Source organism: Oreochromis niloticus, linkage group LG18 (genome assembly GCF_001858045.2).
Source record: "Oreochromis niloticus isolate F11D_XX linkage group LG18, O_niloticus_UMD_NMBU, whole genome shotgun sequence".
Taxonomy (NCBI): Eukaryota; Metazoa; Chordata; class Actinopteri; order Cichliformes; family Cichlidae; genus Oreochromis; species Oreochromis niloticus.
Window position 1 is genome coordinate 30367884 of NC_031982.2, and position 5659 is coordinate 30373542.

Sequence of the window (5659 nt, forward strand, 5' to 3'; positions counted from 1 at the left end):
AAAACTGTGATTTTAATGAATGAATTCATATATTGTGTTGATGTTTTATTGTGTGAATAAACTGGAAGGTTTGACTATAAATCAAATTTTGAACAAAGTCTTTTCTTCTGTCTTCATTCCAGGATCTCACTCAAATCTGATGCAGAAAATATGAAACTAATCTGAGAGAATAACTGAAGCAGTTTTCCTCCTGAAGCATCACAAAGTTCAGAGTTCATGTTTAGAGCAGAAGATTCAGCAGTCGCTCTGTGACCTTTCACCTTTCTTCACTAAAACAGCTTCATTACAGAGAAACAAGTCACATTTTCTTGATGTTCTTAAGTCCTTTAAAATGTTTTTAATGGTCCTTGAATGCAGCATCAGTGTCGCAGGTTTAAAAGGTCACTTTCTGTTGTGTTCAAAGATTTCCTTCAGATATGGTCTTTAATCAGTAAAGCCAGTGATACAGCAGTGTCATTAGCTGTGTTATTGGCACCAGGCTGTGTTTATGTATGTATTTAATTCTGTCTGAGGATGTCTTCAGCATGAAATGATCATTTGCTCAGCTGCTGTGTCTCATCTCTTATCAGACATTGGTTGTAACAGTTATGACAACTGTTCCTGCATATATGTCCCTCCTCAGTGTGAAGAAGACTGGACTCCAAGCTGCTCCTGCTGATCACTGCATGTTCCTCCTGTGTCTAAAATCTATTTCCATTATGAATCAGGAAACTGTTTGCACCAATCATAAAGGCAATAAAATACGTCACACACTAAGAAATAACAAAAAGGAATTGTGGATTTCAAGGAGATTTTTCCCTCGTTTTTTGAAATCACAAGAATACAAACTAATGCAAGACTGTCATGTTTTCATAAGTTTGTAGAGACACTGTTCTGTTGTATTCTAGGACATCAGTCACTTTTTAAATGCATTCTACTCCTCCTCTTCATCATCATCATCATCAGCACCCATGACCTCCTTTTAGTGAGATGTTTAATGGGAAAGGAAATAAAACCATTGTTCCAGACCTGCAGCTAAGATACTCGAGTATCTTCAAATATGAAGCTGAGTATTACTTCCATACTTTCCTCCACTGCTGATGACCTTGTTACCTGCTGCTCCCTGTTAATGATCAGCCTCAGTTCTGATAGTAAACTGTTGGCTCTCGTTCTGTCAGGTTGTTGCTCAGTGACGTCTTGTTTTCATTTTCCTTCTTCTTCAAATGTGTCTTCCTTTAACTCTTTGCTTTTGTTTCTGCTTCAAACACCAAATGATACACGTGCTGCACCTCTGATGGTTTGTCAGAGAGCAGAACAATTTACATTACAGAGAATATTTTACAGTTGGACAGAAACTTTCACTTTTTCCTTCTAAAGTGTGCTCACTGGTTTTTCCAGCTGCTGTGAGATGTTTATGCCTGACCGTAAAGATGGAAATAAACACAGATGGAAACACTGAGTCAGAGTGTTGCTGCTGGTTAGTCAGTATATTAACAGAACATGGTTCATAAAACTGCTCCTACAACTGTTTTTGAATCATTTTTAAAGGCACTTTATTGTTCTGTTTTTGTGTTTTGGCATTTCTGTGCTAATTTCTTGTTTTAACTCTAATTTAAACTGATTTTTCCTATTTTAATACCTAAATAAATAATCATTTATTTTTTGTGCATTTGTCTAAATTCTGGGAAAAGAAAGAAGTTTGTATTTGTTTAAGATACAATGAAATCATATTTTGACATATTGGAAGATGCTGAAAAAATACTACAGGTATAAATGGAAACTACAGTTTATTTCTGTTATTTCCTGTGATAGTGTTTGTACACTCGCTCATGATAACTGTTCATTCAGCTGCTGTTTTTGTCTGCTGGACATCTTTAGCTTTCAGTAAGGATGCATTCATAGATCATCACATCTTTTTGAACCACATTTCTTATGAGACTCAGAGTTTACATTTTGGAAATGTGGTGAGACCTGGGGTAGAAAGAGACTGAAGCCAGCTTCAACCTCGGCAGTTTTGTGTGTGTCTGAAGCAGAAAGATAAGAACTGTGTGGCCAACTCATCACACACATAATCCTGAATCAGAAAAACAGCATCAAGTGTTGTAATTGTTAAACACAGAAGTGTGATTTATATGTGGTTTTACTGATGGTTAACACAGTCGCACAAACACCTGAAACTGATCAAAATATAAAACAACATATTAAACATAAATATGTGCCAGTTACCAGAACTTATATGTGGTTTCACTGAGGTTTAATTATGCTCAGTTTATCAATACTCACTCATACAAAAGTTTATGTTTTATTGATTATTTGGCTTTAGGTTTTCCAGTTTTCCAGCTGCTGCTGTTTAATGTTTGCCTGAGAAAAGAAATTTCAGTTAGTGTGGGAAGTTTGGTTAAGCTGGTGGAAAACAATACTGTTACACTGACCTTTTGGATAAGATTGTCTTACCTGTGGTTTCTCTGATGTGCACGACAAATCAGTCTCCAGGCAGCTTGAGTGCCCATTTAAAGGTTCCTGGTGGTACCAAGTGATTGAAGAGAGGATTGAAAAGCCATATTAGTTTATTGTAGATTGTAGTCAGTTGGCAGCTTGTAATGAAAAACGGTTCATTACTCGAAGCTTTCATCACAGTCCTCTTTGGTGACATCTGGTGGACAAATATATGAAGAGCAGCTTGAGTCTGCAGCTTATAATGAACTGCTTCATTATGATTGCCCACTCTGCAGAGCTGACAGCTTGTGTTTGATGTCATGTGACAGTTCTGTGTGATATCAGGCTGATATGTTGCTTTGAACATGAATTTATGTTATCATCAATCAATCATGTGGTCAGAAGAATCTGTGCTTACCTTGCAGGAATGTTTTAAATTTACAGATTGGGAAGTTTTTATTCAGTCTTGATGCTTTGGTGGATGTTAGCTCATATGCAGTTTTTTGTAAAGACATGATTATACCCCTTAAGCGTGCTAAAGTGTACCCTAACAATAAGCCATGGGTCACCAAATGCATCAAATCCTGTTTAAGGAAAGAGAGACAGGCTTTTAAAGAGGGGGCTGTTACTGACTTTCAGGCAGTCACCAAAGACTTGAAAATCGAGCTCTTGAAAGCAAAACAGATCTACAAAAACCTTCTTGAAAGCAAATTTGCTGCAAAACATTTTGGGTCTGCCTGGACTTGTATGAAAACCATATCAGGGTTTCAAAATCCCCAGAGCAGCAGTCAGATCACTTTAGATGGTTTTTATGCTTCATGCTTGTTTTAGTTCTTCTGAACTGAAACAGAAACTGAAAGATACTCAACACTTCATCACTGAACTCAGCGATGTCCAAAAGGCCTTTCATACAGTTAATGTGAACTAGAGCCAGGGCCCTGATAACATTAGTGGCCGCCTAATTAAATCTTGTACTAAAGAACTCAGTCCTAAATTTCAGGTTATTTTTAATAAATCCTTTCAAATACAAAATGTGCCCTCGCTTTGGAAGGAAGCTGTCGTCGTTCATGTCCCTAAATCTAGTCGTCCAAACGTCCTGAATGACTTCAGGCCTGTTGCCTCACCTGAGTTGTCATGAAAGTCTTTGAAAAAATAATCAGAAATGTGATTATGGAAGAGATTGAATATCAGCTGGATCCAATGCAATTTGCGTACAGGCCCAACAGAGGAGTGCAGGACGCGCTTTTGACTCTACTAAATCTGATTCTTAAACATGTAGAGAGTAAAGGGACTTTTGCAAGACTTCTTTTCATTGATTTTTCTTCTGCTTTTAATACAATACAGCCACAGATTTTAATTAAAAGACTTTTAGAACAGTTTGAAATCAGGAAAAACCTGGTTTGCTGGATTTTAGATCTTTTAACTGACAGGTCACACAGAGTGAGAATAAACGGGGTTCTGTCTGACCCAGTGTTCTCCTCCACAGCTTCTCCTCCAGGGTGTCTCTTATCGCCCTTATTATTCAATCTCTTTACAAACACGTGTCAGAGCAGATAAACAGGGCCATCATTAAATTTACAGATGACTCTGTTATTGTCAGCTTACTGAAAGAGGGTGAAACTCACCACGGTCCAATCATTGATGACTTTGTTCAGTGGTGGGAGGAGTCTTATCTCCAATTGAACATATCTAAAACAAAAGATATGGTTATTGATTTTAGGAAACAACAAAATGGGCTCAGAGTCACTTTAATTAAAGGTCAGAAAATAGAGCAAGTGCAATCATATAAATATCTTGGGACCATAATCAATGAAAAACTGAACTTTTATTGCAAATCGGTCTGTAAAAAGGGTCACCAGTGCCTTTACTGCCTCAGGAAACTTGCTCATTTCCACATTGACCGAAAGATTTTAACTTTGTTTTATTGTTCTTTTATTGAGTCTGTTTTATCTTTTTGTTTGGTGGCATGGTTCAGTCAGACCTCTGTCACAGAGAAACATTCACTGAATCAGTTAGTGAGATGGTCCAGTCGTCTGATAGATGAGTCACAGGCCTGTTTAGACTCCCTGTACTCTAAACAGGTACCACAGATGGCTTAATTAATCCTTAAAAATGGTTCCCATCCTCTACGGGTGGATTTAGCTTCTTTCTTCAGGACGGAGGTTTCTAGTTCCAAGATGCAGGACAAAGCATTATAAAAACAGCTTTGTCCCTGCTGCTGTCACTGAACTCAATAACAATTGTTTTTGATTCATTTTGTTTAATTACTAAATATGTGTTTTGTCAGCTTTCATTAGGTGTGTGTTTGTGAAGGGAGGCCAAATGCTATCATCTTTCTGTAAAGCAAATTTACCTACGGGTATAAATAAACTTAACTTAAAGCTTATAGGAGGTTGTGAGGTCACTGCCTCCACCTGATTATGTAATTAACCAGCAGACAGGTACGTTTATATATAATATACTATAAGTTATATCATTATAATTATGTGTATATCATATTTCTCATCTACATTTTAGACCTGGGAGCAGAATTGCTGATGAACTGGTTTTTATTTAGGAACAGGCAGAGCGTCCTCTCTTCCTGGCTCCATGTCTATAATTATGTCAAACACTGATTCACTCTCACAAAATCACCAAAACACAGCACAAATCCCACCAATGGTTCAATTCCATATAAATCATTGAATCAGGTACTGAAGCAGTGACGTGCTGAATGAAGCTTCAGACGTCATTGATCACGTGACTCTGTTCAGTCAAACCAAGCCTCAGCACAGTGTTTCTGAAGCAGTGTGTTGATTTTTTTGACACACGTGCCGGAGCTTCAGCTTCAAACGGGCCGTCACCATCAGAGTTACTGGAACCATGTCCCACTACTGGGCTACTCTGTTGTATTCTGTTAAGTTTCTGAATGTGAATTTTCTGTGTTAAGAATAAGAAAGAAAATGTAATGAAGTGATTTTAAAGTTTGTGTTAAATCTTGTAAATCAGAGAGAAAGAGAGAGAGAGATGAGGTGTGGGTGGACATCAGATGATCAAATGTCAACAACCTGATTGGCCCAAGTGTGAAGATGTGACGTCCAGTGAGGGAAGGGGTGAGAAAGGGTGAGCAGGTATAAAAGTGAGGTGAAGAAGAGATTCGGGGTTCTTCCCTTTTGTCCTCTGTGAGATGAGCAGTTCAGAAGTTTGGATCTAAGAGGTTCACAGTTAAAATTCCAGCAGAGACACTAAAAGGAGAACCACAGTC

At 37.9% G+C, this 5659-nt stretch overlaps 1 long non-coding RNA gene across 1 annotated transcript; it reads right to left on the reverse strand.

Moving 5' to 3' along the window:
- Window positions 1-2284: 2284 nt before the first annotated feature.
- LOC109195540 (uncharacterized) lies at window positions 2285-4644 on the reverse strand. Its single transcript, XR_002057129.2, has 3 exons — window positions 4041-4644; window positions 2599-2632; window positions 2285-2499 (listed from the first exon to the last, which is right to left on the reverse strand). It is a non-coding gene; the product is annotated as an uncharacterized LOC109195540 (long non-coding RNA).
- Window positions 4645-5659: the final 1015 nt, after the last annotated feature.